At 45.3% G+C, this 26850-nt stretch overlaps 1 protein-coding gene across 1 annotated transcript in view; it reads right to left on the minus strand.

Moving 5' to 3' along the window:
* The window catches only part of LOC122939925 (zinc finger protein 501-like), a 551407-nt gene that overhangs the window by 374005 nt on the left and 150552 nt on the right, over window positions 1–26850 (minus strand). The window lies entirely within an intron of this gene.

Consider the following 26850-nt stretch of genomic DNA (forward strand, 5'->3'; position numbering starts at 1 on the left):
TGAGACCTTATCTCCATCTACCTGATCATCCGGTGGGACACTGTGATGTTCTTCTGAACCATCCTGAGGAAGAAGAGGAGAACTGGGACATCTCTCCGGTGTTCTTCTCTCTTCCTTAACTGTAAGAAACACATCCAGTGACTGAATTCATTCCTTACATACAAATAATGGGAGGATATGTGTATTTTGTCATGTCTATTACCTGGTGATGTAAGGGGCCAGTGATCCTCCATCATAACGTCCTTGTCTCCATCTACCTGATCATCTTGTGGGACATTGTGATGTTCTTCTGAACCATCCTGTGGAAGAATAGGACTGGGACATCTCTCCAGTGTTCTTCTCTCTTCCTTAACTGTAGGAAAATCATCCAGTGACTGAGTTCATTCCTTACATACAGATAATGAGAGGACATGTGTATTTATTCATGTCTATTACCTGGTGATGTGAGAGGCTGGTGATCCTCCATCATGATGTCCTTGTACAGATCTTTGTGTCCTTCTAAATACTCCCACTCCTCCATGGAGAAATAGACGGTGACATCCTGACACCTTATAGGAACCTGACAACACAATGATACAGTCATCACCTAGATCCCTTCATAGCGTTACTGTATAATGTAGCAGAAGTGGAAAAAAAGAGAAGAAAAAGAAGGAGGTTATCCTAAAGCGACACGGGACTGTGCTTAGTCCCTGAAGAGAAGGATAAAGAAAAGGCGCCAACAGGACTGTATGATGGAGGGATTGGGAAGAAGGGAAACAGTAGGATGGGAAGGCAGCTTTGGTGTAGAAAACAAAACTAGACACCACAAAGAAATCAGGATGAATCAGTGATAGGTGGGGAACAAGGAGTAGTCACCTACCCCCAGTGTCACACCGGTCACTATTAAAAAAAAAAAAAAAAAAAAGGGATGCGGTTGAGCGCCAAATTCCCAAATGACAAGGTGTAGGTGGGTGGTGGTACAGGTAGTCGTTATTAGTATCGAAAAAAATCACCCAAGTTAAGGTGCTGTGGGCTGATAGGTAGCGCACAGTGGTGGGTAGGTGAATGGTACAGGAATAAGATGACGTTTAACAGTAGTATTAGGTAAACTCTTAAAAACCTGAAAATCAATCACATATACATGCATAAAAATTGAGTGAATTCTTTAGAATCGTTCAAAACATATAATGGTAAAAATAAAGATAAAATTAATACAATGTTAAAAATCCACTCACTTCACAGGGGGGGTTGCCAACAGGATGACCTTGAGGCACCTGTGGCAAGTAACCCCCCTAAGCCGGGATCGCGTGTAGGTTTGTTAGAGGTTGACGTCTACGACCTGGGTGTACAGCCTGGTTGGTAAAGCAGCAGACAAATCCAGGGGTACGTAATCAATCCTCTTTAATGGTTTAAAATAAGGCTCAACGCGTTTCAGGGGTCATAGTACCCCCTTCATCAGGAGCGATATACTGCTCCTGATGAAGGGGGTACTATGACCCCTGAAACGCGTTGAGCCTTATTTTAAACCATTAAAGAGGATTGATTACGTACCCCTGGATTTGTCTGCTGCTTTACCAACCAGGCTGTACACCCAGGTCGTAGACGTCAACCTCTAACAAACCTACACGCGATCCCGGCTTAGGGGGGTTACTTGCCACAGGTGCCTCAAGGTCATCCTGTTGGCAACCCCCCCTGTGAAGTGAGTGGATTTTTAACATTGTATTAATTTTATCTTTATTTTTACCATTATATGTTTTGAACGATTCTAAAGAATTCACTCAATTTTTATGCATGTATATGTGATTGATTTTCAGGTTTTTAAGAGTTTACCTAATACTACTGTTAAACGTCATCTTATTCCTGTACCATTCACCTACCCACCACTGTGCGCTACCTATCAGCCCACAGCACCTTAACTTGGGTGATTTTTTCGATACTAATAATGACTACCTGTACCACCACCCACCTACACCTTGTCATTTGGGAATTTGGCGCTCAACCGCATCCTTTTTTTTTTTTTTTGATAGTGACCAGTGTGACACTGGGGGTAGGTGACTACTCCTTGTTCCCCACCTATCACTGATTCATACTGTATAATGTCCCAGCATTCCCAGCAGTGTCACCTCTCCAGTCAGCAGCTCAATCATCTTGTTGGTGAGTTCTAGGATCTTCTCTCTATTGATTTCCTCATGTATCAGGGGGTGAGGTGGAGGCCCTGTGATTGAGCTCAGGGTTCTTCCCCATCCTTCAGACACAGGGGCCTGACAGCGCTCACTAGAGGTCTTCTTCACTACTGTGTAGTCCTGGTTATGGAGAGACACAGTAATAAATATCACTCCATACATCTCCAGAGTCCCTCACCTCTCCAGTCATGTCCATCTGTTAGTAACATAGATAAGATGATGTAATGTGACATCATCAGAATCTCTCACCTCTCCAGTAAGCCGGAAGAGAATCTCTAGGGTGAGATTTATTATCCTCTCCGCCATCTTGTCCCTGTCCCTGTCCATCCTTGATGGGTCAGTCAGGAGAAGGATCTTATATAGAAGATCTCCACTGAGCGGATCCTATACTGTAGGAACCTGAATGGAGAGAAGATGAGACGATGTAAAATCCTACAAAATCCCATGTAAAGTACAATCACTGGAGATAATAAGAGGAGACATCGAAGGAGATAATAAAGTGTAGATGTCGTGTTCTCTCTTTTTCTATGGATTGGAAGATGAGTGGAATAGCTTGTGCAGGCAGATCCTCCATCATTAACCCCTGGGCGACTCTCTGTACATGTAATCAAATAACCTCTTGGCATCTTACAGGAGTAATGGGGAGATGTATCAGACCCCTGCACTAAAAACAAATGCAAATTTATGGCAAACCTTGTTTTGCGCCAATTAATGCAACTTTTTTTAACCGTGCTTACCACTTATATATAAAAAAATAGTAGAAGTCTAGGTGAGTGGTGGAGGGAGATACAGAGATACAATTATTAACAAGCACGCGCCAATTAATAATTCTGGCTCATCTCAGGCCACGGCATGTCGAGTCTGGTGTGAGAAATGTCAGTCTTGATAAATCTCCCTCAATCATCTGTAGTAATCTCAACAAAATCCTAAAACGGATGACCCATGATGCAATGCATATAACAAATCACTAACAGAATCTAACGCAACGGCGAGGGAATCTGCCACCAGTTTTATGCTGCTAGGTTCTAAATGCCCCAACACATGCCAATGAGTCCCCATATTCATGAGCCCACGGCTAACCCCGCCCACCTGCCTCTGATTGACAGTTTATTTCCCATATGAATTAGCAATATGGGGACTCGTTTGGCAAGCACTCGAGCAAAACGACTGCGTTAAAGGGGTTCTCCTAAAGGTAGGTTATCAATATCAGATCGGCGGGGGTCCAACACCCGAAACCCCTGCTGATCAGCTGTATGACAGGACGGCTCGTGCAGTGTGCATGTGCCGTCTCCCGTCTCGCTTTTTGCCCACCGCTGCTGTCTATGGCAAAGCAGCAGTGGAGCAGGAAGAGAGACGAAAGATGGCTGATCGGCGGTGGTGCCGGGTGTAGGAATCCCACCGATCAGATATTGATGACCTATCCTGAGGATAGGTCATATATATAGCAGAGCCCGGAGAACCCCTTTAATTAAACAAAGTGACCCAGCATTTTGATAAGGAGACCTGTCATTAGTTCCCTTCAAAAAAAACTTTACTACCATTTGTACCCATGAGGCGGATGTCACCAAAATCCAACAGCGCTAGGACCACAAACCAGCCTGACGTTTCTGAATTTCAGCGTGTACACAGTACATCATCTTGTTCCTCCCCTGGAGAAAAGACTTGTACTGCGCATGCGCTGTACAAGTGGCACACTGCGCACAAGGGAGATGACAGGGCCAGGAGAGATGAGTTCTCAGAAGTCTGGTCCTGTCAATCACCAGGGGATGGGAGGGGCTTAGAGAGCAGAGGGAAGGAACAACAGTGCACCGAGGGGAAAGGACCCGCCCTCACTGCTCCGTACAAGTCATTTGCATATGTGCTCCAACTACTTTTCCTGCTAATTGAGGATGTGATGTCTCTGCTCAGTACAGGAGCCTATAACCTGGTGACAGACCCTTCATACAAGGTCCCCGTCATGTCAGCCGCAGGCAGAAGCTCAGGTCACACTATGGAGAGCCATGGTTTGTGTCCTCCCTCCTCTCACTATTTCCCCTGTGGACACAGATTCCTCTCCTGTGATCACCCCATGGGACACATATGTAATTAGCATGTTACCTGCCTTGTCACGTGCACGCCGCCCTCTAATTGTGTCATGTGACCCGGATTGTGATTGGCTGACATTTCTGCGTCTCCCTTACTTTTCTGCCATGACTGAGCGGTGGAGACGGAGGAGAAGCTTCACAATGTCTCTGCAGGGACGTGGAAGGACAGAAAATCCAGTTTTCCTATTACTTTGGGGCTGGAATTCTCTGTCTCTCCTGCGGTTCTCGCTCCGTGCGTCCTGCGAGGGTCCGGTGAGCGGAGACCGAACTTTCTGTTCTCACACGTCCGTTATCCTTCACAGGGACCTGCGAAATATAAAATGTTAGAAGTGGTCGCGGAATTGCTATTTTTTACTATTCCCCCCCCCAACAAAAGTTACTAAAAGTTTATTGATATGACCCAAAATGGAGTCGATTATAACGACAACTCCTCCCCCAGAGAACAAGCTCCGTACGGCTGCTGTACAGGAGGAATAAATAAAGTTATGGCTCTTTTAATAGGATGGAAAAAAAACTTGGTGCATAAAATACTAGTTCTGAAGGAGTTAATGACCCCCCTGCCCCAGTAATCCTGACAGACGATGGCGGTCACTGTCACATACCTGCACCTCCACCGCTGGACACTGCATGGACCAAAACAACCCTAATCCTATAATCCACAAGAGAACACACTGAATACCTCCTGTAGAAAACGTCCCACAGCCCCGACTAGTGGACTAAAGGACCTTTCATGATATCATAATCGTGTGGGGGAGGAGTCAGGCTCCAGGCTGTGCTGCTAAAGAAGGTAAAGGACCTGTGATGATGTCATGACCATGTGATCATGTGTGGGAGGAGTCAGGCTCCAGGCTGGGCTGCTGGAGGGGGGTAAAGGACCTGTGATGATGTCATGACCATGTGATCATATAGGAGGAGTCAGAATCCAGGCTGTGATGCTGGAGGAGGTAAAGGACCTGTGATGATGTCAAGACCATGTGATCATGTGTGGGAGGAGTCAGGCTCCAGGCTGTGCTGCTGGAAGAAGTAAAGGACCTGTGATCATGTGTGGGAGGAGTCAGGTTTTAGACTGTGCTGCTGGAGGAGGTAAAGGACCTGTGATGACGTCAAGACCATGTGATCATGTGTGGGAGGAGTCAGGGTTTACACTGTGCTGCTGGAGGAGGTAAAGGACCTTTGATGACGTCAAGACCATGTGATCATGTGTGGGAGGAGTCAGGTTTTATACTGTGCTGCTGGAGGAGGTAAAGGACCTGTGATGTTGTCATGACCATGTGTGGGAGGAGTCAGAGATCACATGACCAGGTGGGGTACTGTATATGCAGGACTCTGATGTGCTGGCTGTGGTCGGTGCTGGATGACTGGAAGTTTGCGCAGTGACATAGCTCTAGTGGGAGCAGCTGCTATGGGGCCCGAACTGAAAAGGACTGGAAGATTGTATTGTCAGGGCCCCACAGCAGTATTATATACTGTATATACCTGTAAGACATGGACGCAGCAGCTGCCGGTGTATTTTCCTACCCGGCAAACTGAGCATGCTCAGTAAAAGTGAATTCCACACCCACATGTAAAGTTCCCGCCCATTTCCTGTCATATGTAAATTCCTACTGGTTTTAAATTGTTGTAGCCTCCTATATACTGTATGTAGCTTCTGTACTGTGCTATCTGCTGGATTCACTGTCTCTTATATACTGCATGTCTCTTATATACAGTATGTAGCTTAGAAGGGGCCCACTGGGGGGGTCCAATGAGCTCCTATGAGTACTTCCATCATCAGGGAGCTTCTATCATTTCACTTTCACAATACCCCTTCTGCTGGGCCCCCTGCAGAGACTCAGTGGCCCCCAGCAGAGAATGACAGGCTGCCTGAGAAGAGAGATCGGGAAGTGTGAAGCAGGAGTCAGTAAGGCTGCACTGTTACTGTCTCTTCTCTGTGGGACAAGAGGAAGGGGTTAGGGAACTCTTCAAGCTGCTACTGGATGCTGCAGATCATCACCTTCATACTATTTAGTTTTTTTAACTGCATCATTAAGCAGTTTGCTCCTATGACACCCCCCCCCCCCCTATATCCTGTCCCATTCTCATGGATCACCCTCTGTCTTCTTACCTCCCTCGTGTATCCAGAACGGATGTCTCATATTGCTGCTCTGCATAGACCTCCTGCCTCTATATCTTGTATGAATTCCCCTCACAGCCCCATCCACCTACTTGCTATGTCCACCGCTCCTATCCATCCAGGGCCCCGGGCCCCTGTCTCACTCCTCTGCCTCTCATTATGGTGGCGTCTGAACCGCATTCACCATAAGCACCTTCTAATGTCACAGGGTCATGTGACTGTGTCCATGTATGTGGTGACTGCATCTATGTATATAGTGAGTACATGTATGAGTATGTACATTAATTAAGGGAGGGGGCCCATACAAACATTTTCTGTGGGGCCCAATCAGTTTTAGCTACGCCCCTGGCTTTACTGAGCTATGTGCTGGATTGTGAGTTACATGATTAGTGTCCTAGGTGCTGCATCTCTACTGTCATTTTTATAATGATTGTATTGTTTGTGCTATTTGATAAAGTAATACTGAAACTCTGTAGAAATCTATCTGCTGGATTTGTGTGTGTTTATTGTATTCATTCCTCTACAGATGTCTGCTGTGACTTTATGATTTATTGTATTGTGTTTGTTGAAAGTTGCTGCTGTTGGATATCATCACTTAAAGAGGACCTTTCACCTATTATTACAATGTGAACTGAGTATGCTGCCATGGAGAGCGGCGCCCGGGGATCTCACTGCACTTACTATTATCCCTGGGCGCCGCTCCGTTCTCCTGCTATGCCCTCCGGTATGTTCGGTCACTTGGTTATAGTAGGCAGAGATTTCAGTCACTAAGTTATGGTAGGCGGAATCTGCCCTTGTTCTGCTCTAGCGCTGGCCAATCGCAGCGCAGAGCTCACAGCCTGGGAGGTTATTTTCTCCCAGGCTGTGAGCTCTGCAATGCGATTGGCCAGTGCTACAGAAGAACAAGGGCAGACTCCGCCTACCATAACTTAGTGACTGAAATCTCTGCCTACTATAACCAAGTGACCGAACATACCGGAGGGCATAGCAGGAGAACGGAGCGGCGCCCAGGGATAATAGTAAGTGCAGTGAGATCCCCGGGCGCCGCTCTCCATGGCAGCATACTCAGTTCATAGTGTAATAATAGGTGAAAGGTCCTCTTTAAGCTCCATACAGACAGAGCAATGATCCCGAAACCCACATTGTCCCACCATATTACTTGTGTGATAGCGTGGGACAATATCTTAGGGATCATGAATGCTGGATCAATCAGAGATCCAGCAGCACGATCCCAGCAATGGCCGCGGTGCCCGTGACTTTTGTTGACATCATCTTGCGAGCGGGGCGTGTGCTTGCTCCCCACCTCGCTCCGTCTATACAGAGCTTAAGGTATCCTGCTTAATGTATGGATCCAATGTATATGTACAGACAGAGCAATGATCCTGTGACCCGTAAGCGACAAACGACTGTTGTGTGTGGCTGACATGATCATTGTGACCCGCATCGTCCCACACTATCACTACTGATGGTCGGTCCGCAGTGTTCGCAGCGAACATCTGTGTTTGCTGCCAATCGAACACATGCGGGCTGCCATCTTTAGTAAAGTAGACTCACCTGTGTGAAGCCATCTGGCAATGCATAGGTAAGCCCTTACCTATGCCTGTGCCTGTTGCGGGAGCACCGCGATGGCCACGCTAGGTGCGTCATCCTGATGAAGGCCCCCGGTGGCTGTTCTCGAACTGCGTGCTCCATGTGACTGTATCTGATACCGTCTCGGGGATCAGGCAGCTAAATGGACAGCCACCGGGGGCCTTCATCAGGATGACACGCCTAGGGACAGGTAAGCGGTCGTGGCTGTTCACTGTCCCTGGAGGACAGCGAATAGCCATCACTAGCTATCACTCGTGCAATAGCATTGGACCATATCCTAGGGATCGCGCACGTCGGAGAGATCCATGGTTGTGGCGCCCGCGACTTGTCATCATGCGAGCGTTGCGGGGAAAGCGTCGCAGAGGAGCTCGCTCCGTCTATACGGAGCTTAACATCACCAGCTTTCCGGTTCCATCTCCCCTACTTATTGTATACTCTCTTTCCCAACCTCTTACAATGTAAGCCCCATTTTATTGTACAGCGCTGCGTTATATGTCGGCGCTTAGTATATAAAATACAGTAGCCTCACACCCACAGGAACACTGCACCACAATAAATACAGTTTGTAAATTACGGATGGGAAAAAACATATATGTATTCATAAATAAATTGATTTGACTTTAGCTGTTTATCATATTTGTCATAAAAATATTTTGTTATATTGCAGTCATGGAGAAGAAGTATGATGAGGTTTCCAATCTACTTCGGAGTGGTTCATATCCACAAGTCACAGCGACAGAATCTAAGACGTCATACTTCAAAATTTCACCTCATAGGTCTGTATTTCAATTCCTTGTTAAGGATGGGGAGAGGCTGGGGGTATGAAAATATTTGTTAATCATTGTCAATATTTTTATGCTGTCATAATGCAGAGGATGAACTCTATTATGGATCCAAGAGAAGAGTTCTAAGAACCCAAATAAAGGGAATGAAGTTGTTCAAAGAATTTCATGCATCCCCTATAGGTGGACACAGTGGTGTTACAAGGACCACAATCGCTTTAACCACCCGTTTTTTTTGGGGGTTGGCATGACTTTGGATATAAAAAAATTGGTACTTTTTTTAGTGTCTTTTTTTTAGTATGGTTTGCTCAAAAAGAGGTTTAAAATAATTTAGATATTTTTTTTTTTATACAACAGACATTGCATTGTGACCAATGTCAAAGAGTTGGACAACCCATCACCGCACCAACACCATTGTGTAGCATAAAGGTACATGATATAATGCAGCTGACAACTCCATAGATTTGTTCTATACTGCACACTAACCATCCCAAACAAAGCTAGCCCAAACAGTTATATAAGATTCCCCGTACTATTTGTCAATTTTTTGGTGTGCACATCGCAGTATATGTTCAACAACACTATACTATAATACAACTGACATCATATTGTAGAGTTTTATCTTCAAACACAGATATATTGTGCCAAAATATTTTGATAGTCCCTATAATTTTTTTGTTTTGTTTTTGGGTAGCATTTTGTCTGTGTGAAAATTAAAGGGCACCTAAGGCTATAGAAGCCAAAAATGTATACATAAAAATTACCTGATCGAGATATGCAGCGTTTTAGCTGCTGGCCCCACCCCCTCCCTCTCGAGCGGCCTGGGCCCTTTCAAAGGTTTCTGGGAACCTTTGCAAGGCACGATGTGAGATGATCCTGTCAATCTTCCGTCGGGGTCCCGCATCCTCGTCTTCAGCTTTTCCCGTGGTTTACCGCTCACTATTCACTATGAATGGCAAGGGGCAGGACCGTAGAGTGTTTACCTCGCGATCCGGCCCCTTCTCATTCACAGTAAATGATGAGCGGTGACCACGGAAAAAGCTCAAGACGAGGAGGCCGGACCCTGACAAGAGAGTGACACATCGTTGGATCTAAGATGGCGTTGTCCAGGGGCACGAAGACCGGACAGTACGGGAGGTGGGGCGGACTATAGGAACCAAGCAGGTACATTTTATATGGATTTATGTGTGTGTGTGTTATGTGTTTTTTTTTTACTTTTAAGTGCCCTTTAAGACAATTTGGACGGCAGATCTGGTTGAATTATGGCATTATGAAAGGGTTATAAAAGATAATACAAATGTTTTATGATTGTAGGTTTCTGAAGTTTGGGAACTTGTTGGGATAGATCTAACAGGTCCTTTCCCAGTAACTGCGAATGGTAATCAATACATATTGACTGCAACAGATTATTATTCAAAATGGGTTGAAGCATTTCCTTTAAAAACTAAATCTGCTGTGGAAGTGGCTCAGAATTTATGCAGCATGTTCTATAGGCATGGATGCCCGAAGAGGATTTTATCTGATCAAGGCAGAGAATTTGTTAATGAAGTACCGTATTTTTCGCCGTATAAGACGCACTTTTTCTTCCCCCAAAATGGGGGAGAAATGCCCCTGCGTCTTATACGGCGAATGCAGTCAGTTTTACATCGCTGGATGCGATGTAAAGCGAGCGGGGACTCGGGGAGGGACTGGGAGGAGGAGCTGGGGCCGGCAATAGCGGCGGGGCGGTGCAGTCACTGTACTAAAGGCCCGCCCCGCCGCTCCGGTGTACTAATAAAATGTCATATTCAATTAATGGTTACTAAATATGCCCCTTTATGCCTAATGGTACCTTAAATCCTAAGCGCATCCGTACAATGCAGGCCGGGCGGGCGGCAGCGTAACTCCCTGATGTCACGTGCCTGCGCCGCCTACTTTATGAATGAAGCAGGCGGCGCAGGCAAGTGACGTCAGTGAGTGACGCGCCGCGCCGGCTGCCCGGCCTGCCGGCATTGTACTGAAGCGCTTAGGATTTAAGGTACTTTTAGGAATAAAGAGGCATATTTAATAACTATTAACTGAATAAGACATATTATATTAGTATACTGGAGCGGCGGGGGATCTGTGGATGGCACAGTTATGGGCTGGGAGGGTCTGTGGATGACACATGTATAACAGTGCCATCCACAGATCCCCCCCCTGTAACAGTGCCATCCACAGATCCCCCCCCTGTAACAGTGCCAGCCACAGTTCCCTCATAACAGTGTCCGTCATCCACAGTTCCCCCCATAACAGTGTCCGTCATCCACAGATCCCCCCCCATAAGTGTCCGTCATCTACAGATCCCCCCATAACAGTGTCCGTCATCCACAGATCCCCCCATAACAGTGTCAGTCATCCACAGATCCCCCCATAACAGTGTCCGTCATCCACAGATCCCCCCATAACAGTGTTCGTCATCCACAGATCCCCCCATAACAGTGTCCGTCATCCACAGATCCCCAGTAATAGTGCCATCCACAGACCACCTAGTTCCAAACCCACAGCACACCTTTTGGTTAAAAATATTTTTTTCTTATTTTCCTCCCCAAAAACCTAGGTGCGTCTTATACGTCGGTGCGTCTTATACGGCGAAAAATACGGTAAGTTACTGCTTTGAATGGGGGATTTAGGTTAGAAACATTGTATTTGTTCTTTTCAAAGCTGTTCTCAGAGCCTCAAAAAGTTTTTTTTACTACATTTTGTCTTTTCCAGATCAATCTTACATTATGCCGAATTCTGCAAATAGAACGTTGTATGTCTGCGGCATATCATCCCCAAACCAATGGCTTGGATGAAAAAACTAATGATACTATAAAGCGGTAAAAATATTATATTAACTTAACCTTTGGAAATTATTTATTTATCCATCAGTATATTTGATTATATTTCTTTGCCTTTTTAGAGCCCTTCGAAAATTAGTGAACAATCAGCAAAATGATTGGGATGTGTTTCTAGATGCCACCCTTTTTTCACTACGGTCCAAAATCCATATAGGGACCAAATTTAGTCCATTTTTTCTGCTCTATGGGAGAGAGGCAGTATTCCCCTCTGAAGTATCAACTGAATTTCCGGTAAGAAATACATTTTTTATTTAAAAAAAAAAAAAACTTTGAGACTCTGACATATTTCTTGAAAATATAGTTCTATTCCAATGTTCATACTTCTTTGCAACTTTGATCTCAGGTAAAGATATTTAACCATAGCACATATATTAGTGTAATTGCTATGGGCAATTACCTTTATAAAGGTGACTTTTATTTTTGTTTTTTGTAATCACATTTGTACATTCAAGTCCTGAGTTCTTGATGTGTGGGTAGGTCCTTATTTTCCCATGACTTCTCATTTACACCTTTTATTTCTCAATGCTATGCACCTACAAGTCAAACCTTCTCTGCTTCAAGGCAACAAGTGATTTCCCTTAGGGCAAGAAAGAGACAAGGCCACTGACCAATCCTGGAGGGCCTTCATTAAGCTATGTTAAGGTTAACAAGCAGAGGCCTATGTTAATGACAATTAACAGAAGCTTACCCATGCTCATTTTTCCCCTTTCACTCTCCACCCCTCGAAATGGTCTACATGATATCAGGTTGAGAGCTTCTGAATGTGGCTTCATCAACTTCTGATGTGTTATGGAAGTTGTCTGGACTTAGCTGTCACTGTGGAGAGTTGATGGACTGCTCCCAGCCAACAGCCACCTTCTGGTCCCTGCTATTTTGAGGAAACATAGCTATAGTAGGCACTGACTTCCTTTTGTCATGGAGACAACACTCTGAGAGAATGTAGCTACCTCATGATTATGTATTGCTCTGATTAACCCCGCCAGGTAGGTGAAACGCATAAGAGGGGACCTTTGAGTCTGATGGAGTTGTATGTGATGGTTTGATAATAAACTTTTTATACTTTTACAAAACTCTGTGCGGAACCTTCATATGGACTATAGGGATGCACAGAGAGCTGGAGATGGATTAAAAGAGAGCTCCAGCACTAGACTCTGCGTGTATTCAGTAGCCATAGGGGAAGTCTGTGGAGACCCAGATATATTGAACATGCAGTGAGTGCGGATTCATATAAAAGGGTAAGTCATACAGCAGGATTACCTTGAAGGAAAGCGGACTGTGGTGTACACTTACATAAGTAGTTATGGAAAGGTGCCACATCAGGACAGTTCAATGCAAACTCTGTTTTTTTTTTGTTTGTTTTTTAAGATGGTCCTTTCAGATTGTGCCCAAAGTAAAAGGTCTACAAAGAATAATATAGAATGGTTTTTGAAAGGTGTTGGTATATCCATCCATAGGTTATTTTTTATCCAAAAATACAAAATATACAATTTCTGGAATAGAACTTCAAAGTTTTAGTATACTTCAGAATGTTCATAACTATTGTGCTTAGCAACATATAATGGAGATCTTTATTCTTATTTTTTCCCCCCTAATTTTGTCCTGACTACAATGTAAAACATAAATACTCTCTCTTTCATTTTAGCTTGCTTCAATTATTATGCCAAAGGAGCCAGATTATACAGGTTGTGTTCAGTCAAAAATAGAAAAAAGTAAACAGGTCAGGGCCAAAGTTGATTACAATATGCAGTATTCCCAAGAAAGACAAAAGGAGGCACATATAAAGAAGGTTCTTAAAAAATATAGTATTCTAACGTACAAAATTGGGGATGAAGTACTTCTTTACAATATGAGGAAGAAGGGGAGAAAGGGTGGAACAATGGAGGCAGACTTCTCTGGCCCATATACAATTACAGAAATAAAGAGCAAAATTGTTAAACTGTGCAATAAAAGTGGTGAAGAATTGAAGACTTCATTCAACATTTCACATCTGAAACCCTATAAAAGATCTTTACTACCCTGGAATGACAAAGACACCCCCCGAACAAAAACTGGAAGAAGAAATAAGTGGTGTGTCGATAAAAGAAAGGTCTTCTGAAATAACGTCAACTAATCTTGAAGAGGTTTTACCTCTTCAACATACATTGTCAGAAAGTAGTGAGAGTCAAGAAATTGAGGATTTGACGCAGCAAACTGTCAACTATGCCGGATGTAGTGACATGGAGGAAAAAAAAGCTTTGGTGGATCAATGTGACCACAGAGAAGCCAAAGGTGTTTTATTTGCATGAACAGAGGCCCCGTTGGCCCTGCTTTTTAAGAGAACTTAGGTGTTGGCCCCGTTGGCCCTGCTTTTTAAGAGAACTTAGGTGTTGGCCCCGTTGGCCCTGCTTTTTAAGAGAACTTAGGTGTTGGCCCCGTTGGCCCTGCTTTTTAAGAGAACTTAGGTGTTGGCCCTGCTTTTTAAGAGAACTTAGGTGTTGGCCCCGTTGGCCCTGCTTTTTAAGAGAACTTATGGCTCGTACACACGTGTGGAAAAAGAATCATATAAACTTTTACTATATAGTGGCAATATAATGTGCACAAGTTTCTTCCGCTTTTCGAAATGTGGTACCCAGAAAGCGGCACCCAGAAAACCACAAGCTCTATCTTCCCAGTACAGTGATAATGTGAGCATGCACACTGATAATCTTTACAGAATTTCATGTGCCCTTTACAAATCCTATAATTTTATCTTGTCCTAGCAAAAAAAAAATTGGTCTGTGTGAACGAGCTGAGCGTACAAATTTTGGTAATGTGAGAAAAATAAACACTACATAACACATAGTTTTAAACCAAAAGTAGAAATCCATACAAATTTTTTGCCCGTGTGTACACAGCATTAGGTGTTGGCCCCGTTGGCCCTGAAAATGATTTGATGTGAATATGACAGCTTTCCAATGCTAACAAAATTATTATTATATATATATATAAATAGCCTTTGGAGCAAGAAAGATACAGGTCGCCTGGAGGCAATAATTGGCCGGTATAAGCTTTATGATAAATCATTTAGAGCCCTTGAAAACAGCAACTGGTTGACTGATGAAGTAAGAAATTTATATAAATATTGTTATTTTTAGTATTAACATGGTTGTGCTTGTGAGTAGCTGCTGTTTAAGGGTTGCATAATGGAGATAAGGGTAGTGGAGATTGGAGGACATTAATAAAACTTGTATATACAAGTTTTATGTGTGATTGTGTGCGGACCTGTGCAGAAGTGGGAGGAGAAGAGGATCATAGGTAAAAATTTCACTAAATTGTGGACAGTATGATTATCAGTAGACCTATATTTTTTCTATATTAAAAGTTTTCAGCATCTGTGCCTTTTTTGAGGAAAATTTATTTTCTTTTTTTCCCCTCCTGTTCCTAGGTGATAGATGGGTATCTCTCACATTTGATAGAACATCAAAAGGTAAAAATACCACACATCTTCTAGTCTCCTCATGATTCGGCGCCTGTACATGCATTTTATGCCACTCTGTTTTCCGAATACAACCTATGTAGAATACTGGTGTCTGCATTATTGTATTCGCCTCTGCATCACCCATTTTTTGTTCTATCACATATAGCCAACCTATGATTCTAATTTGTACATAGTTTTGCTTCATGACGTTGTGACCCAAATAACATGACAACCATAGGCCCTTCACTGGGAAAGGAGGAGGGGGATTGTATAAGTTTCTTAGCCGGAGCAGTGAGTTCTTCCGAGTCGTCCCCGATCTCTCCCGAGTTCAGTATGGCATATATGAGGGCTATAGGATGTCCAGGCGCAGAAGTTGCAACACATAATTTCTCAAAATCAGACAGAGAGGATTGAAGTTGCGATCCGGGTGCCAGAGATTTAGTAAAGTTGCGTAATTGGAAGTAAGAGAACCAAGGTCCCTTAATCCCTTAGTGGAGTGTATGTCTCTAACTCTGACCTGGGGTCTGGTCTGCAGCCCTAAAGTGGATAGGGCCTTGAGATTGGGGAGTAATGAAGGGTGACCAGATAGGTTCGTGAGAGGACCAGGGATCGTGGCCAATTTAACCTTGGAGGCGAACCCAATCCATATATTCACTATGGAAGACAGAAAAGGTGAAAACTGTTGGATGAACAATTGGTTCAGAGTGTCCTTTGGGTACCAGAAGACCAGGAATCAAGCCGGGGGCCAGAGCATGTTCTAACTCGACCCATAGTTTCATGTTTAAATTGTGTGTGAGGTCAATTACGCAGTTGGCAACCGCCACTCTATAATATGCCAGAAAGTTAGGTAATCCCGTGCCTCCTAGGTTCTTTGTTCGGGTCATTAGGTTGTAATTCAGTCTAGCTCTAGACCTACCTCAAACGAAGCGAGAGGCCATTCTTCTGAGTCGAGCAAAATAAGAGAGGGGAACCCAGCATGGGATTGTCTGGAATAAATATAGGAGTCTGGGTAGCACGTTCATCTTTAAGGTGCTGATCCTGCCGAACCAGGAGATATTTAAATCTGACCACGATCAAAGGTTATTTTCGATGGTATGAACTAGTGGTAGATAATTGAGCTTGAACAAGTGGGAAGGATCCGCAGAAATGTGTATTCTCAAGTGTTTAAGCGTGAGTGGGGACCATTTAAACGAGAAGGAATTCCTGAGGGTGGTGACTTCCCTGGGGGGGAGAGTGACATTTAGAATTTCAGATTTTTGGATATTCACTTTGAAGTTGGATAATGATCCAAAAAGATCTCAAATTTTTTTAGCACTGAGGACAGCCGATTCTAGGAGAGGTTAAGTAAATTAGTAGGTCATCGGCGAACAGTGAGAGTTTATGTTCTACGTCACCAAAACGGAGGCCTTTGATCGATTCATTGGCTCGCAGAGCATCAGCTAGAGATTCCATGACTAGTATATAGAGGGCCTGGACAGGGGACAGCCCTGGCGCGTTCCGTTTGAAATTGGAAAGGGGTCTGAAAGTGTGTACCATTGACGCAGACTCTGCAGTGGGGCCTGCATACAGGGCCATGATTCTATGAACCATTTTAGTTCCTAGGCCAATATGGGCTTAGGTCCTCTCTAGGAAATGCCAGTTAACCCTGTCAAAGGCCTTTTCTGCGTCGACTGATAGCAGGCATAAAGGGTTCTTGGACTGTTTAGCTTTAGATATCAAGCTAACAGACGTGATAGTATTGTCGCGGGCTTTTCGCCCTGGAACGAATCCCACTTGTTCTCTATGAATGCAATTTGGGATGTAGGGGCGTAGTCTCAGGGCTAACAATTTAAGTCGATATTAAGGAGGGAGATAGGCCGGTAATTTGAGCAGAGGGAGTGATCTTTGTCCGGTTTGGGAATGACCGCGATATGTGCCTGTAGGGACTGAGATGGAAAGGGGCATGTATCTGAGATCGAGTTAAACGTCTTTAGGAGCAGAGGGGCCAGGTCATCACCAAACGTTTTGTAAAAACGGGAGGTCAGGCCATCTGGGCCTGGGCTCTTCCCGTTTTTGAAGTCTTTAATGACGGACAAAAGTTCTGGTGTGGAGAAGTCGTCCTCCATACCAGATGACGCATCATCAGGGAGACATGGGGGTCCAAAGTGGGAAAGGTAATTGTGTACAGCGGAAGGCAACGGTCTAGAGGTGTTCGCTCTAGTATGATCAAGATTATATAAGTTGGCGTAATACGCCTGGAATTCGCAAGCAATTTCGATCAAGGCGTGGATCTGACCTTTCAATCCCGCGTTTAGCGAGGGAATATGCGTGAGAGGTGTACGTGGGTGTAAGGCTTTCGCTAGCCATTTACCGCATTTGTCACCAAACTCATAGTATCCACGTTTGATTTTGTCTCTGAGGCACAGGGATTTTTGATCCAATATTTTTAATATCTGTTGTCGGATAGAGGAGAGCTCAGCCTTAAGGGAGTCTGAAGGGGAGGTCTTGTTCATAGCCTCTTTAGCGTCCAGCTCCGTAAGGAGTATAGAGAGCTTGTGCGTCCTTTCCCTTTTGAGCCTAGTTCCATGCCACAAAAAGATACCCCTGAGAACAGATTTAAGTGTTTCCCATTTCATAGGAGGAGCAGTAATGTCTAGCCTGTGATCAGTGACAAAATCTGCAATGGCTTTTTTCACGTCTGCAACACATACTGGGTCATTCAAGAGGTTATCATTTAATCTCCAGGTGAACGTATGGGAGTGTGTGGGTTGGGGACAGAAGACCAAATACCGGGGAATGATCAGACCATATCATGGGGCTTATTGAGCATCAGGGACCAAAGTCCAGAAGGCTCTGACACAAAGAGATGGTCTAATCTGTTGTAGCTGTTGTGGGCAGAAGAATAGAAGCTGTAATCTCTAACGCCCGGATGCAAGATCCTCCAGAGGTCAACCAGTTTGAGAGATGTGAGAGCCGCTCTAAATATGCTCAATGACGAGGGAGAGATCGAGGACTTACCTACAGAGGAATCCAGCTCGGGGTCCATGACCATGTTGAAATCTCCGCCCAAGATGATGGGGGAGCCCTCGGCGAAGCCAGCCAGCTTTCTCAGGATTTTAGTCCCAAAAGACGTCTGGCCCTGGTTGGGGAAATAAACGTTAGCCACAGTAAAGATGGAATCATTAAGCGAAAGCTTAAGGAAAAAATATCGGCCTTTTAAGTCAATTTCTGAGGCCAAGACCGTGGGGCAGAGAGTTTTGTGGAAGGCTATGGAGACTCCACCTGCTTTTTTGTCTGGGTGGGGACTGTGATACCAGGTGGGGTAGTATCTGCTCACACAATTTGGCATAGAAGAGAGCTTAAAGTGAGTCTCTTGTATCATAGCTATCATAATTCTTTTCTTTTGAAATCGGTATCGAATCTGGTTGCGTTTCTCAGGCTTGTTGAGGCCCCTAGCATTATAGGTGCTAATCGACAAAGGACCTGTCATGGTGGTAAATAATGGAGTAAGACTATATACTAGTGCTGGACCACACACACAAGGAAGAGAACACTAGGGGGGAGACATACAAACACGGAGTACAAAAAGAAATCAGTGATATAAGATAGGTGGACATGGAATGGGGTACAGAAGACAGTGAGAACCAGACAAACGGTTCAACAGGAACTAAATATTGACGAATCGTCGCGTGTAACACTGTAGGTAGTGTTGCGGTACCTAGTTGGGGAAGGAGGAGACAAGGGCAGTAAAGCAGCCCAACGTGTCTCCGGACAAGTTATAAAGCATGTAAATGAAACAGGTCTCTAACAGCCTATCAAGCAATAACCTTAACATTAGGAAGAATAGTAATATTAAAAAGGAGGGGCCCGTGTTTCAAGGCCACGCATAGAAAATAGCAGGCACATCATGTTAGGACTCAGGAATGGAACAGAGCATAAAGATGTGGAGAGTACTTGAAACAGACGCCCAGTAAGTATTGGACAGTTCAGTCCTTGGAGGTATTTCCGAGGGCCTCTCTTGTTTCGGATGTGCCGCCTGCCAAGAGTCCCTCTGTGGCGTGGGGATCATCTCCCGTGGTCGAGGCCAATCAGGAAGGCTCACAGGTGGAAGGTCAAAGGTGTCCAACAGTCTCTGAAGATCTGTAATGGTTTTGAAGGAGGCGGATTTCCCTTCCTTTTTAGCAAATAACTGGAAGGGGTAACCCCAGTGATATACAATGTCATTGTCCTTGAGAAGGAGCAACAGGGGTTTAAGGACTTTACGCAGCATAAGTGTACGCCTGGCCAGGTCTGGCAGGATAAGTATCCCTGGATAATCTGGAATGCCAGGCGACAAGTTTCTGGCTGCTTTAAGGATCGCCTCTTTTTCTATGAAAAAATGGACCCTGCAGACAATGTCGCGCGGTCTGGATTGGTCCGTGGGTTTCCGGCCCAGGGTCCTGTGGATCCTGTCAATCTCGACAGGTAAGTCCATAGTTTTGGTTAGCAGCTTGCCAAAGAAACTGTGGGCCCAGTGCTCCAGATCGTGTGGAAGGACAGATTCTGGTACACCTCGGATGCAGAGGTTGTTCCTTCTGTGTCTGTTTTCCATATCATCAAGATGATTCAGGATATCTTGAATTTGCTCAGTGTGGTCCTGCAGGGCCTGCTGATGAGAATCGAGTGTCTGGAGAGTCTGTTCCTGGAGATCTTCGATTTCCTCAACCCTATGACCCACTTGTTTGAGGTCTGATTGCAATGCCGCCATGTCTTGTTTGTGGGAGGCTTCCAGCCAGGAGAAGAGAGCGTTCATCTCCTGTTTGGTGGGGAGAGCCTTAAGAAAGACCTTCCAGTCCCAGTCCTCATCAGGCGAGATTGGTGTTGTCTGTCTGGCCTTGTTAACAGGGAGACCCGAGGAGCCCTGTGACTGGGGTGAGGAGCCTGGTGTGGAGCGTCTGCTGCCTGCCAGTGCTGGAGAGGAGGGGGCTGCCGAGGACGGGCTGCTGGCAGCTCCAGCAAATGATAGTGTCCCTGAGGGGTTGAGCGGCGACTGGCTGGGGTTCGGATGAGCGGCTGTGATGGTCGGCGCGGCGATCTCCTCACCTCCAGCTCATGGCGCTTCCCGCCGGCTGAGAGCTAGTGGCAAGGAAGCGTTCTATGGCCCACGATTCTTTCTCCACAGGTGCCAGTGTGGACGAGGTCCTCTTCCGCTTATTCTTCATGGGGGTAAGTAGGCGGATTTGCGCCGGAGACCGCCAGGAGCTCAAGAGATGCGCTGCTTACATGGCCATTGGCAAGCTCCGCCCCACAAAGGTACCATTTTAAACATCTAGGTGTAGCCTATAGCACTATTTCAACAGTTTAATAGGTGTAAATGTGTTGACAGACTCCCTTTAAACATTTGTCAGTCATTATCCAGGAAAAGAGTACTCAAAAACTGTTTTCATAAATTCACTTTGTTTTTATAAAATCCAAAAAAGGGGGTAACGTAAAACCTTGTGAAGTTTATAAATTCATGACCCATATATTTGTCACAACCAGACATCTGAGAAGCTCTGACAGATGCCTTTCAGAACCTTCTCCTTGAGCTTTCTTTGTTTTTGTTTTCAGTTCCTCATCTCGTTAGCCTCTCTCAGCTGTCTTGTAGTTGGACTTATTGCATCCCTTTAAATTCCTCCCCATAATGCATTAGTGTGCGGTTTATACAACTTCCTGGAGTGTGTGTGCATGCTGATCCTATTTCCCAGTCTTCTATAAGATAAGTGTTGTACATTCATTTGTGATTTTATGTTTGCTGGATCCCAGGTGACACTGACTCCCTCCGTGTCTAGTGTAGGGAGCCGGTGGTCGTGTCCCCTCACTATTATAGGGTGTTCAGGTGTTATACAGTCGAGGTACGAGGATATGCGATCATCTACCATTGGGATGTTCGCATAGGCTGAGCAGTCAGGGAGAGTGCCAGGTCTTATGCAGGGGTCTCCCTTTTTGTTCCTTAGTTTTGGATCCAGTGAGTCATATGTTCATTTTGTATTGTCTTGTTTCCTGTACACCTTCCGTGACATTATAAACCGCCAAAACCGTCTCAAGCATGGATCCAGTTTCACTTTTGACTGAACGCTTTCAGGGTCTTTCATTGGAGGTAGCTGATCTCCGTAAGACAGTTTCTAGTGACCGGTTCAGCTTGCGTTCATGGAGTTTGTTCTGAGCCTAAGATTTCGCTCTCGGATACGTTCTCCGGGGGTAGTGAGAATTTTGTGCGTTTTAGAGAGGCTTGCAAACTCCATTTTCGCCTTCTTCCCCATTCCTCTGGTGATGAGGAACGGAGGGTGGGGATCATTATATCGCTGCTCAGGGGTAACGCTCAGTCGTGGGCCTTTTTTCGCTGCCAGTGGGGGCACGGCCCCTCCGTTCAGTGGATGAATTCTTTTTAGCCCTGGGTCAGATATATGATGATCCGGATCGTATTGCTTTGGCTGAGTCTAGACTACGTCAGTTATGCCAGGGTAAACAATCCGCAGAGATATACTGCTCAGAATTTCGGAGATGGGCAGCTGATACTGGTTGGAATGATGCTGCACTCCGAAGTCAATTTTGCCATGGTCTTTCAGAGGGATTGAAAGATGCATTTGCCTTTCATGAGAGGCCTATCTCCTTGGACTCTGCCATGTCTCAGGCCGTTCGTATTGACAGGCGTCTTAGAGAGAGAGGAGAGATGTCCCCTTCCTGTCATACTCAGTCCCAGGACAGTGCAGCGGTCTCATTCTGTGCGCAGGGGTCTCAGTCGCTGTCAGCCCCTTCTGAGCAGGAGCCCATGCAGCTGGGGTTGATTGCCTCTGACAATAGAAGATTCAGCCCGCATGGGAAGGTTTGCTTTTGTTGTGGAGGTATAAATCATTTGGCAAATGTTTGTCCCTCTAGGAGATTCAGGCAGTTTTTTGGGAGTAATAAAGAAACAAAAGGGAAAAAAACTTTTCAAAATGTTCCATCTGTTACTATTGGCAGGGTTGAGGCGGAAATTAAAGGTTTTCCGTTTGCTTGTAGTTCCCGTTTTGTCCTGCCTGCCAGGGTAGCGCTAGAGAGCAAGAACATTTTTTTGTGAGATTTTTGTAGATAGTGGAGCAGCTGTCAATCTCATTGATAATCAATTTGCGATAACTCATGGTTTCCAGGTATGCACTTTGGGAAAGAATATTTCTGTTTTTGCTATTGATTCCGCTCCACTTTCTCAGAAATCATTAAAGGGCATAGTTCACAATATCCGTTTAATTGTGAGTGATGCTCATGTTGAGGATGTGTTATGTTTCGTCCTTAGTGGATTAGCTACTCCTCTTGTGTTGGGGCTACCCTGGCTCACTAAACATAACCCCACCATTGATTGGCAAGCGAGCCAAATAAATGGTTGGGGTGACTTTTGCAGAGAGAATTGCCTCACGACATCTGTTTCTGAGGTTTCTACTAAGACTGTACCACCTTTTCTCTCTGAATTTTCGGATGTCTTCTCTGAGAGTGGAGTTCAGGATTTGCTCCCGCACAGGGAGTACGATTGCCCTATTAATCTCATCCCAGGCACCAAGCTGCCTAAATCTCGTTTATACAATCTTTCCCAACCTGAAAGGGTCGCTATGCGGGCTTATATCTCTGAGAGTCTGAGAAAAGGACACATACGACCCTCGAAGTCACCTGTTGCCGCTGGTTTTTTCTTTGTTAAGAAAAAAGATGGTTCTTTAAGACCTTGTCTGGATTTCAGGGAGCTGAACAGTATCACTATTCGTGACCCTTATCGGCTTCCTCTGATCCCGGACCTGTTTAACCAGATTGTTGGGGCTAAAGTCTTTTCCAAATTAGATCTAAGAGGGGCATACAACCTGGTCAGGGTCAGAGAAGGAGACGAATGGAAGACGGCCTTCAATACCCCTGAGGGCCATTTTGAGAATTTGGTTATGCCTTTTGGTTTGATTAATGCCCCAGACGTTTTTCAGCATTTCGTGAACAGCATTTTTTATCATTTAATGGGAAAATTTGTATTAGTGTATTTGGGTGACATTTTGATTTTTTTCTCCTGATTTCAAAACTCATAAGGAACACTTACGTCAGGTCTTGCTCATCCTGCGGGAGAATAAATTATACGCAAAACTGGAAAAATATGTGTTTGCGGTTCCAGAAATTCAATTTCTGGGGTTTCTTCTCTCCGCTTCTGGTTTTCGCATGGACCCCGAGAAGGTCCGCGCTGTGCTTGAGTGGGAGCTTCCTGAGAATCAGAAGGCGCTGATGCGTTTTTTGGGCTTTGCCAATTATTACAGGAAGTTTATTTTGAATTATTCCTCTGTTGTTAAACCACTCACTGATATGACCAGAAAGGGGGTAGATTTTTCTTCCTGGTCGGTAGAGGCGCGTAAGGCCTTTTCTAATATCAAGGAGAGTTTTGCTTCCGCTCCCATCTTGGTACAACCTGATATTTCTCTACCCTTCATAGTTGAGGTTGATTCTTCTGAGGTGGGTGTGGGTGCGGTCTTGTCTCAGGGTTCCTCTCCTGCCAAATGGTGACCGTGTGCCTTTTTCTCGAAGAAACTCTCCTCCGCAGAGAGAAATTACGATGTGGGAGATAGGGAGTTGTTGGCCATCAAATTGGCTTTTGAGGAATGGCGCCATTGGCTAGAGGGAGCCAGACACCCTATTACCGTGTTTACGGACCATAAAAATCTGGTCTACTTGGAGTCAGCCAAGCGTCTGAACCCGAGACAGGCCAGATGGTCTTTGTTCCTTTCAAGGTTTAATTTTGTTGTCACGTTCCGCCCTGGGGTTAAGAATGTGAAGGCAGATGCCCTGTCACGTTGTTTTCCGGGAGGTGGGAATTTTGAAGACCCGGGTCCCATTTTGGCTGAAGGTGTGGTGGTCTCTGCTCTTTTTCCTGAATTGGAGGCAGAGGTGCAGGTAGCCCAGCCAGAGGCTCCTGATCTTTGTCCTCCTGGGAGGTTGTTTGTGCCTCTCGCTTTAAGACACAAGATTTTTAAGGAACACCACGATACTGTCCTTGCTGGGCACCCAGGGGCAAGAGCCACAGTGGATCTCATCGCTCTGAGATTCTGGTGGCCTGCGCTTCATAAGTCGGTTGAGGGTTTTGTGGCAGCCTGCGAGACTTGCGCTCGTGCCAAAGTCCCTCATTCACGACCATCAGGTCCTCTCCTTCCCTTACCCATTCCTTCCCATCCTTGGACACATCTGTCCATGGACTTCATAACGGACCTGCCTCGTTCCTCGGGGAAGACTGTGATTCTGGTGGTGGTGGACCGTTTTAGCAAAATGGTGCATTTCATCCCTTTTCCTGGTTTGCCCAATGCTAAGACGCTGGCGCAGGCATTTATTGATCACATTGTCAAATTGCATGGTATTCCTTCAGACATAGTTTCTGATAGGGGCACGCAGTTTGTTTCCACAGATTCTGGAAGGCTTTCTGTTCTCGCTTGGGGGTTCGGTTGTCATTCTCTTCTGCTTTCCACTCGCAGTCGAATGGCCAGACAGAGCGCGTCAATCAGAATCTGGAGACATATCTGCGCTGTTTTGTGGCGGAGAATCAGGAGGATTGGTGTTCTTTTTTGTCCCTTGCTGAGTTTGCTTTAAATAACCGTCGTCAGGAGTCCTCTGATAAGTCACAATTTTTTGGTGCATATGGGTTTCATCCGAACTTTGGGACATTCTCGGGAGAGGGGTCTTCTGGTTTACCTGATGAGGACAGATTCTCCTCATCTTTGTCATCGATTTGGCAAAAGATTCAGGATAATCTAAAGAGCATGAGTGAGAGATATAAGCGTGTGGCAGATAAGAGACGTGTGCCTGGTCCGGACCTGAATGTTGGTGATCTGGTGTGGTTGTCTACCAATAATATCAAATTGAAGGTTCCCTCCTGGAAGTTGGGTCCTAAGTTTATTGGGCCTTACAAAATCCTGTCTGTCATCAATCCTGTTGCCTACCGTCTTGATCTTCCTCAGACTGTTTTTCATAAGTCCTTATTGAAACCTTATGTTCAACCCATTGTACCCTCGCCTTTGCCTCCTCCTCCGATTATGGTTGATGGTAATCTTGAATTTCAGGTCTCTAGGATTGTGGATTCTCGTGTTGTCCGCGGTTCTCTCCAGTACCTCGTTCATTGGGAGGGTTATGGTCCTGAGGAGAGGATGTGGGTCCCAGTGACGGACATTAAGGCCACTCGTCTCATCAGGGCTTTCCATAGGTCCCATCCTGAGAAGGTGGGCTCTGAGTGTCCGGAGTCCACTCGTAGAAGGAGGGGTACTGTCACAACCAGACATCTGAGAAGCTCTGACAGATGCCTTTCAGAACCTCCTCCTTGAGCTTTCTTTGTGTTGGTTTTCAGTTCCTCATCTCGTTAGCCTCTCTCAGCTGTCTTGTAGTTGGACTGATTGCATCCCTTTAAATTCCTCCCCATAATGCATTAGTGTGCGGTTTATACAACTTCCTGGAGTGTGTGTGCATACTGATCCTATTTCCCAGTCTTCTACAAGATAAGTGTTGTACATTCATTTGTGATTTTATGTTTGCTGGATCCCAGGTGACCCTGACTCCCTCCGTGTCTAGTGTAGGGAGCCGGTGGTCGTTTCCCCTCACTATTATAGGGTGTTCAGGTGTTATACAGTCGAGGTACGAGGATATACGATCATCTACCATTGGGATGTTCGCATAGGCTGAGCAGTCAGGGAGAGTGCCAGGTCTTATGCAGGGGTCTCCCTTTTTGTTCCTTAGTTTTGGATCCAGTGAGTCATATGTTCATTTTGTATTGTCTTGTTTCCTGTACACCTTCCGTGACAATATTTTAGAGAATGTGTTCAATCTGTCAGAACAGGATACAAAGATCCTTACCAAGTTGGAGTGTGTGTAATGTGTAAGGAGAGTGTACTTAAAGGGGTTGTCCGGGCTATTCATATTGATGACCTATCCTCAGGATAGATCATGAATATCAGATCGGCGGGGGTCCGACACACAGCACCCCGCCGATCAGCTGTTTGAAGAGAAGGTGCGCGCAGTGCTGGCGCTGCCTCCTCTTCACTGTTTACCTGCTCGCCATCCCCTGTGCAGCGGTGAGCAGGTGTAATTACACCCAAGCCGCCCCATTCATTTCAATGGGACGGCTTCTTTCTATACACTTCTATAGGAGCGATCTGTCCCATTCAAATGAATGGGGCGGCTTGGGTGTAATTACACCTGCTCACCGCTGCACAGGCGACGGCGAGCAGGTAAACAGTGAGGAGGAGGCAGCACCAGCATGGCGCACCTTCTCTTCAAACAGCTGATCGGCGGGGGTGTCAGACCCTGGCCAATCTGATATTGATGACCTATCCTGAGAATAGGTCATCAATATTAAAATTAATTTCAAAGCCTATAATAGATTTAATTTTTCTATTTTAGGTACAATGTGACAGATGCAATCGATGGACCCATGTTGAATGTGCACCTGCACTAAAGGACACAGAGCAACCCTTATTTTGTGTGAAATGTAATTGAGGTGTGGCATGCATGGTCCTCAGTAAGGGACTCAATCAGAGAGGACTCTGCGGACAGATCTTCCCTCTGACAGTTTCCATGCCTCTGCCTCAGATAAGGAAGGCGCATTTGCCCTATAGGAACCCCCCCCCCCTTCCCCCCTATCAATACAACTTTGCATGTGGCCAAACTATTTTTTTACTTTTAACTTGTTATTTGTTATGGGAATTGGTAATAAAAGAAAGTTTATCGATATATGTGTCCTAATTAATTTCAATCATAATAAATAAATAAAGTGTTTTGCAGGATTTAGCAAACTTATGAGTTGATATGATAACTGAAACACACCGTTCATGGAGATAAGGGTAGGA

This window comes from Bufo gargarizans, chromosome 6 (genome assembly GCF_014858855.1).
Source record: "Bufo gargarizans isolate SCDJY-AF-19 chromosome 6, ASM1485885v1, whole genome shotgun sequence".
Lineage (NCBI taxonomy): Eukaryota > Metazoa > Chordata > Amphibia > Anura > Bufonidae > Bufo > Bufo gargarizans.